Source organism: Agelaius phoeniceus, chromosome 4, assembly GCF_051311805.1.
Source record: "Agelaius phoeniceus isolate bAgePho1 chromosome 4, bAgePho1.hap1, whole genome shotgun sequence".
NCBI classification, from domain to species: domain Eukaryota; kingdom Metazoa; phylum Chordata; class Aves; order Passeriformes; family Icteridae; genus Agelaius; species Agelaius phoeniceus.
Window position 1 is genome coordinate 4,115,373 of NC_135268.1, and position 18,523 is coordinate 4,133,895.

The window sequence follows — 18,523 nt, forward strand, 5'->3', positions numbered from 1 at the left end:
CTCTCCTAGCCTAAGAAATTTTTGGGTTTGGATACGTTGGCAACAACTTTCCCTTCTAAGGCTGAAAAATACTCCTCAAGAGAGTAGATGTTGAATTGTCAGCCCTCTGCTTGGTCTGTATCCCTGCTAGTGAAAACCAGGGATTACTGTGAATTTTGTTTGGTTGGCTTTTTTCACCAATTCATTTGGTCTTCAAGGTCTTGTTTGAGCTCCTGGATTGAGCTAATGGTCTTTCATGAGTAATGTGTCTGTAGCCTAAGTGTTTCCTTGCAGTGCTTTCAGAAGGAGTTTACCTTTTCCCTGGATTGCTGCCATTTTGTTGCTTCCCGTGGGTGTCCAGGGAAGGAAAACTGCTGGGTGTTTGAGAAAGGAGGAGGACTTTAAACCATTTCTATTAAGCTTCCAAAAAAGCAGGATGTGCAGCAAAAAGTGGGCTTCTTTGAGGATCTTGCTATGCCACCAGCTATGGAGTTCATTTAAAGTAGGCATATATCCATTCAATGTGTTAAATTCCTGGCATTAGGATCCCATAGATTTATTCTCAGTCTCTGAGTGAAATCCACACGAGCTTTCAGAACCCTGGAGTACATAATAACAGGAAAATTGTGCCTCTGGTTAAACACCTCCCCAGGGAGGGCCTGGTAAATGTCCAGGGTGGTGATTAGGGAAGGTTAACTTATGATGTGACAAGGAAAGTAGTACAACTTAGATAACACTAATAAATGACAGTGGTGCCAAAACATGATAGATTACTCTGAGGTGTTCTGTTAAAAAAATAAGAATTAAACAAGCAGTTTTTAGAAGAATATCCTGAATCTATCTGTGCCCATGTACAGTTATTTACTATTCTAGGCTATCAAGTTGGATGTCTATGTGTGGAAAATATATTACAGATAAATTATTTAATGTGTAAGGAATCATCTGATGTGCCCCATGCTGGACAGGACATTATACAAACTTCCAATTTTTGTGGTTGTCATAAGTGAGCACCCTCAATGCCATTTATACTGTAGTAATTAAAAGCATTTACTGAATGACTGAAAGCAAATTTGCAAGGGGAGAATAATTTTCTCTTTGCTCTTGTTGGTTTTATATTTCATACATTTTAACGCTTAGATTGTGGAGTTAGTAAATTGAATTGTGGGGATTTTTTTGCCATAAACAAGGAAAACCCTCAACTTCTAACTTTAAAAAAGCCTTTTTTGCTCCCCAAGGATTAGCCATTTCTGTCTTGTTGATTTTCTTATGTTAGAATTTTCAGCATGATTTTCTTTCCTTCTGTTATAGCTATACGAATTATGATTCCTGTATTTTTGGCAAATATATATTTTACACTTTATTCATTGTTATGCTGCAAGCTCTCAGTCTTGCACAGACTTTGACATACACTCTCCCTGCTATGCAGTGATCTGAAACAGATTGCAGAGGGAGAGCTCCTAATGAAAAAAATTAAGCAGCCCTTTACCACTTGGGATCTAAATAGCCCTGTCTTGCTCAGTGGTTGAATAATTGCTCAATATTCCGGACTTCCTGTGATGGGCCCAGCCTGTCTATCCAGAGCCAAGGACTGCGGTGCTCCGACATCCGATCCGTCTCTGGGAAATCCTGCACTGTCTCTGCACTGCTGGCTGGAAATTCTGGGGCTGCTCTCACAGCTCCAGCAGAGCCCTGCACCCACGCTCCCTGCAAAATCCAGCTGGGAAATCAGTCCAGCTGCTGTTTATTTGGGTGTCACTCACCCTCCACCGTGTGGATGCACTCAAGTGGGGTCTTTCAGGGAATTTGGTGAAGGGAAGTCAGCACAGTGACAAGCAGAGACTCTTTGCTGATGCTTGGAGATCCTCTGTGTGTCTGTAAAAAGCTGTTTCCTCAGGTTGGGTCTTGAAGCCTGAAGCAGATGTGTTATTACACTTTTATTGACTCCAAGGAAAAAAATCTCTCCACTTCAGCAGGAAGATGAGGCCTCCTGACACCAAAATCTCTGTTCCAAGCATTACAATGTGTATTTTATGGCGCGTAAAGAAAAAGCTACTCAGAATATTATTTAGGGAGATGCTCTCCCCACCTCTCTCATAATGGACCAACACTTGTCTGTACAGTGCTGTTGGAAATCACACATCTATTATGAAATAATGCAGTAAAGTTACAACCTGAGTGTTCACACCCAGAGTAAGCTGATGCTCAGAGAGGTGTAGCACACGTGCCTGACACCATGGGTCTTGTCTGACTGCAGGATATGTCCCTCACTCCTGTCCAGAAGTCAGGAGCTGACTGCAGACATCATTCCAATGGAGAAGGTCTCCATGTTACATCAGCATGGGTATGGCTGCTTTCTTCCTGCCACAGTCTCTTATTGCTACTCCAACTCTTTTTTTTTCTGGCACAATGGTAAGCATTTCAGTGTGTTTACCATTTTAAAGGTGTTTTCAGTATTGCCAGGTGGTGCCTGACTGGGCTGTGGGAAAGCAGGGCTTTCCATGTGCAAGTTTTTCTGAGACAGCTCTCTAGATTTCCCCTCCTGTCCAAAATGAGCTGTGCTGCCTGTACAGGGAAGCAGTTCAAAGCCAATTGTCCTCTTGTCTCTGGTCTAGGAGGCTGATGAATAAAATACAAGAAGAAAAAGGAGAACACCATAAAATTTTGAAAAATCTGTGCTTTTTAGTCAGCTAAATATGAATGTATTTACCACTGAGATCATACAAAACTTGATTGTTTTTACCAGCTTCATTTACAGAAGAAATGAACAGAGTTCCTTTACATAAAGGTGCACATGTGAAAAGAAAAAAAATCTTTGTAAACTTCTCAGGAAGAAGATACCTTGTCACTTTTGCTGGATGATAAGAGACTCACTAATCAAGAGCAAAACACTGAAAAAAGGATGTATCAAATTGCCTATGGTTACCATAATGCCCTTGCATTCCCTTTAATTCATTTAATAAGAAAAGGTGTTTGTAGTGTGTAATGCAATTTTTTTTCTGGCAGAAGTCAGAGCTGCAGTCACTCTCTATGCAGTGAACTGACTCCTACGTGGCTCAGGCAGTTAAAAATACCGAAATGACTTTCTTCCCTCCTGCTCCTCCAGGCTTTCTTCTTTGCAGATGGCAGAGGACAATATGCTGGGTCTGCAATAACACTGACTCAAAATTCCTTTCTAATTGTAAGATAACTTCCTAAAGATTGCAGGCAAAAGGAAGTCAGAGAACAAAGCAATGTCAAGTATGCACATGTCACAACACAATGTGCTGATTCCAAGCCTTTGGAAACATGCTGAAAGACATGTCTGGAAAAAAAAAAAAAGAACCAACAGGGAAGTGCTTCCACACAGGCTTTCAGCATGAAAACAACAGCTGAATGTGCCCGTTCCCACCAGGAAAAAATACCCTGAAATAACAAAAGGTGCTGGAGAGCTAGAAATGAAATCATCAGATGGCAAGAACGCTCTTTTGTCTGTTCTTACATAGATGTGCTGCCAGTGCATTGTAAAGCAAGGGATCAGTCTGGAGCAGTGTTTGACCGCAAGGTGCCAAGAAGACCAAGAAAAATGGAATGTATAAACAGGTCTCTCTTACAATGAAGGACTAACAGAACAAAACAGGAGGAAAGCAAACAAAGGGCCACACTTTCAGATAATGTATCTGCAGGAATGCAAACTCTGTGCATTCCTGATCACTCCTGTAGGTACTGAAGGCACAAAAGACAGACTCTTGAGAAGAATGGCATACACAGTGCTTCTTTGTGAAACAGAGCCTGCACACATTCCCTCCATAACCACAGGTAAATCTTTGCATCATTGCTGTACTCTAAAGATGTAAGTGCTTTCAATTAAGTCTGTCACTGTTGGCTTGCTCAGTCCAATCTTCTGTCAGTTTAAGAGCTGAGGGTTGAGTAAATTCCAGGGGAAAATTATGGGATCCCAGTGAAAGACGACATGCACATCACAAATGAAACACTGCAGGCAGACTAAAGATGCTAGAAAATATCACCTCCACGGGCAGAGGGACATCCTGCCTTAATTCAAATGAAGCAGCACTCGGGAATGAATAATAATGTGCCTAGGCATTTTTCTTTTAAAGCTGAGAGAGGGAATAAAAATTATCCCAAGTTTTTGCAGGCAGAAACAAACACTGGGATGAAAACCAAGTTGCCTAACATCTCATATCAGCTCAGGAATAACGTCTCCATCTCCAGATTCTCAAGTGACATTATAAAACTGTTCCCTTTTGTTAAGTGCCAAGCCCCAAAGAGCACTCAGGACAAGTGCACCTGAGAGGCTTGTTTTGCATTTGATGCTTCTGGTTGTGCTCCCAGAGATACATGCCATAAAATGACCTCACAGTTTGCTCATGCTCTCTACAATGTGCAGGAAAAACCCAACCTTACCTTAAGCAAGTGATTTAGGCAGATTTTTTTGGTTAAAATCTAGCATAAATGTTTCTGCCAGAAATAGAAAAAGTGTTTCTGTGATTACAAAGGCTAAATATGAAATAAGTTGAGAAAATATTTCTTTCCCCTGGCTGCAAGCTGTAGTATCTGTCTCAAAATTATTTGTGTACTAAATACCCTTTGTCAGTGTACTTTTGGGGCTTCTTGCTGATTCTAATTGGGACTCCAACTGTATGAAGCCCCACTTAAATTTGGTGTTCAGCTGTCTTTCTTAGACTGCAATGCCATTAGTGGATTTCTTCTTCCCTCTTGGGCTAGACTGAGACTATCTGACTCTCAGTCCCAAAATAGTAAGTTCATGGAAAATGTGGCTTCTTTAGAATCAACACTAGTTGTTGGTTTTTTTTCTAATTATTTGTGTAAACAAGAGCCTAACCAAACTGAGCATTCTATTTTATACTCAGAAGAAACCCTCTGCTGTAAGTCATTGTTGTAGATACCCTTCAACACTGTAACACAGCCAAATGAGGGAGTGAGATACTCTTTTACTGCTGTGGATGGCCACATAAAATCTGGGAACTGGCAGGAGCAGTCAGACAAGAAGGCACATGAAATTGTTAGGCAGTGAAGGGAAGGATAAATACCTTAAAAAGAGCTTTTGGGTTGCAGTTCTGTTGTTCCTGCCAGAGGTTTTGAAATAACACAAAGGATGAGCTTGTTGTCCTGGGAACAATATTCTAGCAAATTGCTTTTCCAGGACCAAGGGAATAGTGTCTTTCATCATAATTCCTCCTTTCAGACCACTGAATAAATGAATTGAAAGCTAACTTTAGGTTAAAAAAAAAAAAAAAAGAAAGGAAATATGAAGGTTAAATCCAAGCACTATTATACTATCCAAAAGCACTGAAGAGATTGTAGCAGGTGGTCCCACCACCTGTGCCTGTCTACTTCCATTCCAAGTAATCTCCTTATGAAATGCAGAGAGAGGCAGACACCCAGGAGGGTCCCACAGGAAGAGCAGTGGCCGAAACACAGGATGACTAACCAGGGAGATAGAAACCTGCAGTGCAGGGCATACATAACCTGGGAAAGCTGAAACAGTGAAAACCACTAGAGACAGATCCTTGTCCTCCTTGCAGCTTGTATATCTACAGCAATACTGTTGGCTCCAGCCCTTCTCATTTATGTCCTGGTGGTAATGGATGGGAGATGAGAGATCCTGCAATTCTCCAAGTTAGAAGCTGCCATGTCCTAATGGCTTGCAGAAAACAAGGCCAATCACACAACACTTTTATAATAGCACCTATTTTCTTTATCCTTCCTCAATTGCTGCAGGAAATGCTTTAATTTAATAGAGCAAGCGGATGCATTGCCTGGATTCCGGGTGGCACGCTAACGACGTAATGATCCCGAGCCTCAGCATTGCAGGCAGGCCTGTGGTTTGCTTCTCAGTGAGCTGCACTTACAATGGCTTTTTATGATTGTCAGGCTTCCACTAAAAGAAAACAAAGTGCTGGCTGAAAAAGCAATTGCAGTAAAGACTGTTCCTGTCATGTATCTGAATATTCCCTTTCACTTGTTCTTTTCTGTGCATGAAATTTCTTAGGTAAAAATTGCTGGGAGGGGAAATGTACCTCAAAGGAGCCCGCTGTTGCCAGTGTGTATCCTCACATTCAAGTGGGATCTTTTGAACTGAAGGCATTCTCCAAGTTGAGGACTTCTCTGTCAAGCTGCCTGTGGGGCACAAAGCACACCCCGGGGCTGATGGCTCTGCCTTTTCCCAAGGTGTTCCCTAGCAGAGCAAAGCTCTTGCTCTTGGGTGGGAGCTGGTGTTTCCCTCTCCCAGCTCTGCTCTCTGTGCTGCAGCACCTCAGTGACACAGCTAAATGGCTTCTCAGGTGGGACAACTCTTGGCCCCGTGTTGCACATTCCACTCTGCACCCAGAAGTGGTCTCTGGGCTCCTTGTAGCTTCTACATCTGGGCCCAAAGGCTTCCAGGGCTTGCAGCAGGCAGTGTGGAATATTTTGTGATAACCTCTAATGGGATCCAGCCCTCACTGCTTCTCTTCCATCTGTTCCTCATGGACAGGACTTTTCCCTGTCCTGCAAGGATCACTTGGGTAACAGCCCTGACACTGAATCTGCTGTTCTGGGAAGTCCAGCTGTTACTCCTGGACTTTTCTTAAATCCCCTCTCAATTTTAGCATCACAAGAGGATATGGGCAAAAGTGAGGCCTGCTGAAAGCCAGGGTAAGGGTGATAGACCCCAGCATCCCCATTTTCCATAGTGATAGTTATCCATGAAAATGAACACTGCAGGAGAGCTAATCCCAAAACATCCAGCACAGCTCCTGTAAGCTTTAGTGGTTTGTCCTGATGTAGCATTGCTTGATACTGGTTTTTCAGAGATTGGATTTTACACTGTAGTCTCAAAGTGAAGTCTGGTTCCCCTTGATAGCTATTTGGCTCATTCATTTTCAGCAATGCTTTTGAGATCCTTGAGTGGAATATTCTGAATTAAAAAAATAGCGCTGCAGCTTTCTTCCATGAAACAGTAATGCTTCTTTCATTTCTTGCATGATGTTGTCAAGACAACAGTGTCTTAATTGCACCTATACTGTTTGCCACAGTCTTTTGTAGCACACAATGTTTTGGAGCAGCTTTTGTTATAGAAATATTTCCAAACTTGAGCAGCCTTTCTTTTTCCCTTTTTACTTTTTTCCCCAAGCATTTAAAAATCTGTAAGGAAACATTTATTCCTGGCTAGACATTTAGGATCTGGATTCAAGAGGCAATTTTTTGTTCATATGACTCTCAGAATACACAGGTTTTGTCTAACTTTTAATCCAAAAATGTCATATATACTGAAGAAGGTCTAAGGTTCTAGAAGTGTAAAAGTCAGGGAGTGAAAAGTGATGACTCTCTGCAACTATGATGACTCAGAAATATATAATATTTTCTGTTATTCTGTAGGGTGATGACTTTATACCATCATTTACTTAAACAGTGTGGCAAATTTTATAGTAACTTCATTAATCAATTTGGCACTTTTACAGTCTCAGCTTGCATTGCACTTAACATGCTTTTTCAATATTTGATTTCCCTGACTAAATCCATAAAGCAAAGAAAGGAGAGATTAAAATAACAAGAACTACATTGACTCAAATTCAGCTCAAAGTTTATGCTGGATTCTGTTGTCTGCTTTTAGCAGGGAAGCAAAAAGTTTGCTCTCCTCTCTTGTGAAAGGGTTGTGTCAGAACAGGACAGGCCCCGAGGGACTTGGCATGAAGAAGTGGTGGAATTGTGGTGGCAATTCCTTCAAACTTTCTCCTTCCCAGGAGTGTGTAGTCCTGTTGGTCAGAAGGCTTTTGGTAGGAAGGTTCCTGTCCATATGAGTCTTCCTTAGGAATTCTGTGCAGGCTTTCAGAACTAGTTAGGAAGAGACAATTTATCTCCCTCTCATTTTAGAGGTCTCTGATAACAAAAGCCAAGCATATGGTGAGATTCATCTAGGCAGCAATAATCTATTTCAGAGTGCTCATTTTGATATTGATCACAACACTGATCAGTAAACAAGGGAAGATGAACCAATTTTATACACAGTTTCTGCTGACTCCACTCAAGGGCCACAGCTATTCTTCCCATTCCAGGAAGAGCATCTTTTACAGATGACTCCTGATATTCTTCTTTCTTCAACTCACAGTAAAGAGAAAACTGTTATGTGGCAATAGAGTCTTGGTAATTTGGCTAGAATTAATTTGCACCTATGTATAAAAGCCATGTGAAGATATCACCTGACAGAAATTCTGTGCTAAGGTGGCAAAGCCCAGAATTTAAATGTTAGGAAATGTTATATTCACAGATGCCAACAGAACCTTAATTCAGATGCTTTTTGTGTTAAGATATAGTCTTTAATTGCATAATCACATACTATTTTTTCCACAGGACCTCTGTCTCACTCGGGGCACAGGACCTACAAGAGGGCCAAGTAGAGGTTATGCAGGCACACATAAATCTGCCACTTCCTAATTTAGCTGTCCTTGACTTTGCAACCTACATTATTTTGCTTTCAGAGAGATGCATATTATTTTCTTTTCTTAACCCATGATAGAGGCACTTTTCATAAATTGTTTCTTTTGGTGGGAAACTGTTGGATGTCAGCTTCCTAAAGGAGACATAGTGAAAAAACGGATAATTCAGTAAACACAGCCTCTGTGCATTTTTAAACATGCATAGACTAACACTTCATTTGCTCTCAGCTTGGAGTGTCTCATGGTGTTTCAAGTGCTAAAAGATTTACTATGGTTTATGACTTAAATATTTCTAACTCAATTTGTCGTTTAGCACCAAACCCCCCTGTCCTGCAGCACACTCAAAGGCTAAAGGGCACCCAAGCATTCTCCTGCTTAACTGCCCATGGATTGGAGCAGCTCTCATGACCTTTCTATTGCTCTTGGGATCTTTTATGAAATTAATAATTAGAATGCAAGGCCTCAGGTCCCTCTGTGATGTAACGCTTGAGGTTTTCAGTGCAAAACCAGATTCCTTCAGTCACAATAATTTTTATACATTAAACAGTTTTGCTTGAAAAGAATTAGACTGTCCCTCAGTATGATTTTGATTTTTCAATCCAACTTGCTACCAGTTCGCTCTTCTGTAAAGGACTGAGTGCATTTCCATTGAATTTAATTTAAATTTCATTTCAAAGTACATCTTAGTCTTTATTGCTGGATGTTCCTTTTTAAAACATGCGAGTTCTGTCAGGTATGACCCAGGGTACAAACACATAGCTTTATTTGCTAAGAATAAACCATTTAGCTGTGTAGCTTTGCTTATGGTTCCATCATTAAAATGCTGGGAAATTACTGAACAAAAATGGACTGAAGTTACTGGTAGAATGAGCAGGAAACAGAAACAAAGATCAGAGGAATGAAGTGTGATGAGCAGGCTGTCATATCCAGTTCTCCAAGCCTCGTAAGTGGAAAATACCCAACCTTGACTTGTATTGACTTTTTAGAACAACAGTTATCAGAAAGAGCTCTTCAGTCCAAGAGAAGACTGTGTTTAATAGGTGGCCAAGGCAGTGGGTTTGTAATCTGTAAAAATAATTTGCTACAGTCTACTGGAACAATAATTATTGAGTGGCAAATGCATTTTAAGGCCTTTTAGTGGCAGCTCCATGATTGATCCTGTAGAGACTATTTTGAATCCAGGTTTTCATGCCTTCAGCAAATGCAGATTTTAAGTGAGAATTCAGCTGTGGAACACTGAAAGCCTTCAATGCAGATACGTGCCTGGGCTGTGTAATAGATGAACAATCTGAGGTAACACTGAAAGAATCCATTTTTTCCTTTCCAATTTCTCCCCATCTGGATTTACTAGATTACCCAACAAATATGAGTTAATATTCTAGCTTGCAGAGAGTTCTCCTCATGTTTGGAGGAGCTGTGGATTTCATAACAGTTTTATGAGTTTAGAGTTACTTTTTGAAATGTGTTTTTAAACAGAGGATGTGTTTTATCTTTTCTAGAACATATTTTCTTGATTTGACTGGCATGGGTTCATATTTTTTTGAATAATTTAAGCAGTCTGGGTCCAGGGCCCAAATTGTGTTGACCTTAAATATAATCCTGGTGGAGTGAATGTTGAAATAGCAAAGAAAAGTTTAGTTTTGTGTTGAAGACCAGGGTCAGTGAGAAATATTTCAGCTGTTACACTCCTGATTTAGAAGGCAAATGAAAGGCTTCTGTGCATTGCATTGATGTGTTGTGACTGAATGAGTGCAGAAGCATCATGAGCTGGAGTCTGCTAAACTTGTGCTTGGAGCACTGTGAATATATGAGGAAGAGTCTGTTCCTGGGAGAAGTCAAACACAGGTTCTGGAAATATCCCAGCAAATCACAAAAAAAAAAAAAAAAAAAAAAAAAAAAAGAAAAAATGTTATGCAATATTTGCTGGCAGGATGTGGAACAAAACAGATGACTTACAACTTTATTTGGAATGGGGGAGCACCATGGACATTAGTGGTTTTCACCAGTGTCAGGTCAGGAACCAGGCCCAGGAGCTGCCCTAAAGGGTCAGGAAAAAGTGTTATGTGCATAAAATTAATAATCTTTGTGGAAGATGCCTTTTATATTGTGTTGAACATTAAATTTTCTGTTGGGCTGCTCCTTGTGCAGGGGACATAACAGGGAAGCACTGGACCAAGATCAAGGAAGAAGGACTACAGAAACTGACAATATCTAAGATCTTATGCTCCTGCAGGAATGGAGATCCTTTAAAGAAAGCTGGACTCTTGGGGGAAGTAGAATCTCAAATCTGTTACTACTGGTCAGAGCCTAAGAAATAAAATTTCCAGTCCATAGGGGTGTGTGTACCTAAAATAGGTAGAACACACAACAGATCTGTGCTTCAGGCAGCCATACCCACCCTAGGTGGTGTTTGGTATTTCTGCATGGTCCAGACATTAACCAGGCACAAAGTATGGATCTGTGCTTGGGATGGTCAGTCTACCTCAGTTTAAGGGTTTGGTGTGAAAAACTTGCAGAACAACTGTTTTCTTAATTGGGTGGAGTAGGAAGGGAAGGCAGCATGTTCCTCATCTGAAATTTAATATTTGAAATTATTTTCAGTATTTGAAAAATTAATTGAATAATATTTTGGTAGTATTAGTCACCCATTTACACCAATTACTGACAAGGACTCAGCACAAATAACATTTCATTTTTCAAGCTGCTCTCTTGCTTGAAATGAAAATTGGATATAGAGAAAATGTGGAGATTTTTGAAAGAGATCAAAAACCAATGGAGTCCTCCTGACCAAAAAAAAAAAAAAAAAAAAAAAAAAAGAATGGAATTTGTTCAGTTCCTTTAGAAACACAGCCTCTGCCTTCAGAGCATTCTCAACATTCTATATTTTTTCCAATGACTAGCAAAACAAGGGGAAGGGCTTTCCCAAGGGAAATCTGCTTAAGCCTGCTGCAATGTCTGCGAGGAGCATGGGTGCTGGTGGAGAGTGATACAGGGAGGAACTGTGCTGTCAACAACAGGAAGCTGGTGAAAAACGAGCGGTGCCCCTGGGGAGGTGAATGCAGAGCAGATGTCTCTAATTGTGAGTCACACTGTGACAACTGACAAGAGAAATTCTGCACTCTTGACACTTTAAAGATACCAAAAATACCAGAGAGCACATTCCATGGCTTCTTGAAGACTTCCATATCGAGGTAGCTGGGGGGGGAGAGCTCCATCTCCTCCTGTTTCCATCACTAAACAGCCCATAAAATTTGCTGTTGATAAGCTTCCAAGCAGCCAAGCATTCTAATACTTAGATAAGTCACTAATGTTAATAAAACCACTGAAGAAATAAGAGGGAAGAGGTGCAAAGGGGATTCATGTGCAGGGCAGCACCAGTTGCTTTAGATACTGATCCTTTCAATTAAGGGCGGTTCTGGATAAGAAAGGGGAAAGTAACATCCTTGTTTATAAGCACTCTTAGATTTTGAAATCTCTCTCTTTTTTTCCCCTTTTGTGTTTTTTTTCATCTGGAATGACTGCAAGCTTTTTCTTGATGTATTCCAATCATTGTCCGGATACAGGGTTGCAGATTTATATTGTGCTTCTTTAGTGGAGTATCAAAAAGTCAAGACCAGCAACCATTCATAGCTGGTTGCCAATTTTTTATTTTGGGACAAATGCCTGGTTTGGGTGGGTCTGCAGATGTCAACTGTGCTACTCCAGAAATGTGTTTTAGTTGCTTTATTTGCTCTCTTGATGCAACTGCTTTACTAACGTGCTCAGGCAGTCTGTCCTTTGAGCATGGCCAGGTTGTTTTGTGTGCACCAAAATAGCCTAAATCAGCTCCTTAGCTTGGAACTCTGTGACCATTGATATTTATCTGAGACATTGTTGTCATTTTCCTTTGGTCCCATGCAAAAATTTTCCCCTGGGTATATGGGGAGGTGTGTGTGTGTGTGAATTTCAGAGTGTTGGAAATATTTTTGGGAGTGTCTCGTTCTGACTGGATTCAGATATCTGATATTTTGGCAATCTCCACTGTTTTTCAGGTTGTTGATATTTGTGGAAGCTGCTAAAGATGGAAAAGTGCATCTGGTCACTTGGGAAGGCACAACACTGCACAACTGTTCCTCCTACAGCTGCTGCAGTGCTGCTCCAGGATGCAGTATTAAAGTGGTTTGGAAAAGTGGTCCTGCAGGGAGGTGCTGGGTTTGCTCAGGCAGGTCACACAGGTCAGAGCCTCTCAGCTCACTTCAGTGTTTCTGGGTCAGAGTTATCTTCACCACTTTCTTTTATTATTATTTTGTTTTATGTTATACCATTTAAGCCATCTTGCAGTGGCTGTGGTAGTCGTGTCATGTCACATTGCATCATCTGGAAATCCAACTGGTCTGTTACACCAGTGGGCCCTCCTTTGGCCCAGTTCTCGTGTGTCACTGATGCAGTTTGAGATGAGAATAATTTAAATTATTGGACATTTTGGAACAAGACTTTCCCTTTGCAACTGCTGTGCCAGACTGACATTTGACCAATTTGCCAGCAGATATTTTATTAGAGGTCAGCTGCTATTGCCATTTTGAAGATGCTGTTACTCTGTGAAAAGCCCAGGATTTACGCTGATTGTAATTATTCTACTGAAATATTTGTCTTGTGAGACTTGAGGATTTATAAGTTGTGTAACACCCATGTACACTAGGTTACATTTTCTAAGTTAATGAACCTTTTTCTGCATCCAGCTCACAAATATCAGTGCAGATGCACACATATGAGCCTTCCAAGACATGCAAATCTCTGCCATCCTTCTGCGGTATCACCACTGCCAGACAAGTCAACTGCAATACAAAGCCAAGGAGCAAGACTCAGGAAACCCTCCTGCTTTCATGTTTGGTGAGAATTTCAAAGTTTGTCTCTTGTGGTGTTATTTTTTCCTGCTGATAGTAGGAAGAGGAGCAAGCACTGCATGATATTGTGCTCTCAAATCCTTGGCAGGGATTTTGAGACCACAACTCTTCTCTGCTTCTTAAAGGCTTTCCCTGGGAGAAGTTGTAGGACGCGGCGGAATTTCTTTCTTCTTTGTGTCTGTGTTGGCTAAAGCAGGACAGAGGAGCTTGAAAAGGCTCTCCCTCCTCAAGGAACGCTATCTGATTCGTAAGCATTCCTAGAGGTTAAGGCTGGTGACTATCAAGAAAGCAAATACTTCACGCAAGGGTAAGTCCTCTAATTGTGTTTGTGTTGAATAAGTGCCAGATCCCCATGTCAGGATGTCTGCAGTCACGGCTCTGATCTCACCATTCCTTCCTCGGCTCTTGCACAATTGTGTTGCATGTTTGTGGTACGGGAGAAAGTTGGAGAGCTGGGCTATGAAACCATCTCAGGGAAGGAAGCCATGTTTTATTTTAGTTGCTTGGTTTGGATAAAAGCCTGTAGGAGATGGAATAACATAAAAAAATCCCCATAATGCGGCCCATTCATGGAAAACAAACCTGGTTTTCTCTACAGATATGTGAAATATGAGGTTTGATAGCCAGGTTGGAAAAGGAAATGTCACTAAAAATGTGTTTGCTAGTGTAGTGGAAATGCTCACGTACATATGTGTGAAGTTATTACTTGTTCTACCTGGACTCTCACCTGTGATTGCAAGGTCTGTTGGGGTCAGGCTTGTACATCCAATAAGGGAACTTTTGAAAAACTGGTTATGAATCTGCTCCTCTGATGGTTCACTTCAAGGATCTGTTGTGGCAGGGAAGTAAGACAAAGCAGTGACAAATAACAGGTTACAAGAGAGGTAAGAAACCCAAAGATATTGTATTGAGCTTAGCAGGGGAGAGGGAAGGGAAGAACATAATTCCTTCCAGCCACAGCAGAAGAGTTTTGAGGACTCTCAGAACAAGCAAAGATTGAAAGCCACTCAGGTTACACAAATATTCAATTCAGAAAGGAGACAGCAGTTGCCTTAGCCACAGAAATGTTGATTAAAAGTAATATCCTGATCGGTCTCAGTACCATAAATCTATCCTAGATGATAAAGCTGTGCATTACTCCTGTTTGGTTAGAACAAAGCAAATGTCACAGAGGTCTAATTTTAATACAGAAAAATAGTAAGAGGTTGAGTTAATCTATGACCATCATGTCGTCTCACATAATAAAATCTGGTGAGCTGGTAGCAGTGCTCCAGGAGGATGTTAGTTCCACTTCCTAAACCAGGAAGGGGAGAATTATCCAGAGCAATAAAGAGCTTGTACAAATAATACGAGGGAAATCAGAAGTTAATCTGAATACCAACTCACTCAATCTAATCAGTAGGAACAGCTCCCTGCCAACTGCTCCGTTACCTGAAACAGGGGTCAGCTGATAAACATCAGCCAGTCCTCTCATTAAAAAAACACAGCTAACAACCCCCCTTCATCTCCAGATCTCAAATTCCATCGTTCCCGATAAGCACTAACCAGTTCCTCATCTCTCATTTGCAGTTCATATCCTGAGCTACACAGATTTGCTGTTAGAGATAAGGATATGAGAAAGCAACGCCATATTAATGCACATGCTGCAACCTGCGAGCCTCTCCGGGGCTGTCGTGCCTGGAGCTGGAAATAGGGGTGGTCAGTGAGTCTGCACTGGGATTTGGGATCTGGCCACACCCCGGTTGTTTGGCAACCTCAGCCCAGATGAACACAGTCAAGGAAAGCACTGTGAGCCACCTGGTTGGGGAAACAGATGACTGGCAAAAGAGGGAGCAAGCAAGGAAGAATGGGAGCAGGAAGGGGGAAGAAGGACGGGGAGCTGTAATCCCAAATTTATGAAAGATGTCACCCAGCTGCCATCACACCATGTAAACTACTTTTGGATTCTCATCCTACTCTCGCCACTGTTAGATATTTGTCAGAGCTAAAGGCAAACCAACCTTTTCTGTCTTTGCCTTTCAGCCTGGGTGAGGTTTCAGTGCCCTAAAAACAGGTAACACAAATCAGTGCTGGCATTCAGGTGGCAGCCAGTAAAAGATGGCTCCTGAATCAGTGTTCTGGGGTTTGAGTCAAACATTCCTCTTCAGCCATTTATCCAATGTTTTTCTAAATTTTTGGAAAGGTACAGAACTTGTCTTTTTTTTTTTTGCTTTTCTTGGTAGCTGAGAGAAATAAGGCTTGAGTCAGCTGCACCACAATGCAGAATTCTTCTTTACAACAGGTTAGAGGCTTCCCAGAGAAAATTGCTCTTTTCCGTTCTGCAGACTTTGGTTCTTCATGTGTTTTAGATTTGCAGATAAACTAGTCAAAACTAATCAAAAGCAAAACAGAACACAACCAATATAAAATTCCCCAACTGCCTTTTTAAAGGTCACTGACTCAACTATATTTAGTTTTAATATTTTTTTTAATTTCAGAGTGTGGGAAATAAGCAGGGGTTATTTCCTCCAGCAAACCAGGGTTTTCTTAGCCTCTTTTTTTTACTTCAAATTTAGCTGAAGTCAAATATTATGACCTGCAATAATCTGAGAACAATATGTCTTGTTTGCACTCAAATTGCTATTCACTGTCACTTTACTTGTTAAGGGAAAAAAATAAAGCCCATTTCAGTGAGCCACAGGTAAATTAAATTTAAATCAGTTCTATGATGAAGTTCTTGGAGAGAAGCTGACTGTAGCAGCTTATATATGCTCATATTTGTGGAAAGTCTACCCTCAAATCAGAAATATGTCAACATTATTTCAGTGACATGTTTTCCTTTTGAAAAATTTCATTTTTGTCAAAGTGAGTAATATAGAGAAACCTAATAAATGGACTAATTTAGATCATTATTTGGGGAAAATAGATGTACTCTTTCACAATATGTTTCTCTGTGAGTTATAACCCATTTGTCTTTCCAAGGACATGTTCTCCCTTCCACTATTTACTTTTAATTTCAAAGGAGAAAAATAATGGGTTATGGGGGTTTTGGATTATTATTTCATTTGAAATGCCTAGACAGTAATGAAATAAAATATCCTATGCATCCTTTAAAAGCCAGACACTTGCTATTGAAGGGGAAATAATTCCCCCCCACCCACCCCCCCCAGGCCCTGTTCCACCCCAAAAAAGAAGAGAAAGAGAACAGGTGCAGTTAATGGGCCAGACTAAAGTATCATGGGAGATTTTCAAAGCCACAGATGAATTTAGCTGCACCACTTCCGAGGAAAATAAATGAGTGCTCTTTCCTTGGGTTTTCTGCAGTTTGAAATTATCCTCTCCAATGTAGGCTTTGGGGGAAAGTCCACTTGAAATAATTGTAGCCATTTGGAATTGACATGTCAGCACCACCTCACATGACAGGGACGAATGCCACTCATTCATACACAGATTTTCCATAGACAACCAGAACAGCAGAGAATATTGCCAAGCATTGCCAGGGAAAAGCAGGAATAGCCCTGCCTTACAATTCCATTCTTTATTTTGCTACTTTTTCAAAATTGTCTCAGAGTGGGGAACAAAGTCTGGGCATTTGTCTCAGGCAGGCAATTTTATGTCTTCTTTTCCTTTCGTTTTAGCAGAACCTTTCTTCCTATCTACACTCCCTGTTGTATTTGTTTGTCTTAAATTGTCCTAGAAAATTATGAGCTTATGAAAATGTACCATGTGTGTCTTGATTCTGTGAAATTAATAAATTATTAATTAAGAAGTCTTTCAATCCCACATACCCCTGCTCCAAATACACACATGCACTTAGGCACATATGTTGAATCTATTAAAAAAAGCTTTCAGGAACTTTGGAATTATACAAAAATTAGACAAAATGGTACATTTAATACACCACCTGCTTTACTAATGGGTAGCTTACTCATCTCTGGACCTACATCACACTTTGTGCTGATCCAAAGACACACCCAATTAATTTAAAGGGATTATATCTGTGATCTTATTTTAAACCTTAGTTCTTTGCAAGGTCTACCATTTTGTAAAGTCACTGTGGAAACACAGTGAAAACTGTTTATTGAAGTGCTAATGGCTTATCCTAATTTCCATAGGGGAGCTTTTTTCCTTCATGCATTCTAGGTTTAGTTGACCATCATCTTGTTTTATAGTCAGTATTTAAAAATTCTTTTGGAAAAGTGGCTGAGTAGTCAAAAATGCAAATTACCTTTCTTGGACCATTTTTTCCTTATTTTTATTTTTCATGAAATACCTTTCATGTTTTCTTCCTTACATTGACCCACTGCAGGTAAATTCAAAACAAGAACCACATTATTTCTTTTGTTCCAATGACTCACTTCAGTTAGAAACAAATTCTTTTGTGTTAGCTGTTCCTTTTAAGAAAATATCATACACTACATTCCAACATATTTAATCTTTTAATTCAAAATCATAGAAAAAAAGAATGATTGAAAATAACCCAAAGGTAATGGAGCAAGCTACTGTAGAATCATCCTCAGGTCTGGATTCATCTGTCTGTTTTTCTACAGATTGGGGGGAATTTTTTTTTTTAATTTTTTTTTAAGACAGTTTTTAATGCTTGAACAAATCCCTTTTTCTTCCCTTTGGTAATGTGGTTAACTGTCTGGAATGTGAGCCACTGGAAATTCTTCCCCACAGAAGAATCTCCATTAAGCTTTCAAACAGAGTTACTTCATCCCCACAGCTGCATGGATAGAAGGCTTTCTAGTGCCTAAATACTTACTGTATATGTCATCCTTAAATTTATTTATTTTTTTCCCAGCCAGAGCTTTGGGAGCAGGTGCTAGCCTTTTGCTTCCTTTCTGCTTCCTCTGTGGGGAACGGGCTGGAAAGAGCCAACTAATTAGAAAATTCTACAGGGAAATTAATTCTGCAAACAGCTGGGGAATGGCATTTCAGTATAATGCTCACTTTGTCTGTCAGCAGAGCACTGGTTGGCTTCACAAGTGGCAGCTCTCCCAGATGTTAAATATGTTGTGATGAGACCAGAACTGCATCATATGTTGCCCGTTTACTAAAAGTCGTGGTGCTCTGGAAGAGTAAATACATTAAAACCAACGGCTGGGACGTGCTGTGTTGTGTCACAAGGCAGCAGCATGGGTTTTTTAACATATTCTTGAAGTGTAGCAATGAACCAAATCGTTTTTAGCCAGCTTAGTTCCGAATGCTGCCTTTGCTTTCAAGTAGGGCTGGGAGCATTGAGAA

At 40.5% G+C, this 18,523-nt stretch overlaps 1 long non-coding RNA gene across 1 annotated transcript in view; it reads left to right on the forward strand.

Moving 5' to 3' along the window:
* The window catches only part of LOC143693909 (uncharacterized), a 185,343-nt gene that overhangs the window by 132,297 nt on the left and 34,523 nt on the right, over positions 1-18,523 (forward strand). The window contains exons 4-6 of the long non-coding RNA XR_013181910.1: positions 12,446-12,572; positions 13,133-13,283; positions 13,423-13,604. This is a non-coding gene — a long non-coding RNA (uncharacterized LOC143693909). The remainder of the gene's footprint in view (positions 1-12,445; positions 12,573-13,132; positions 13,284-13,422; positions 13,605-18,523) is intronic.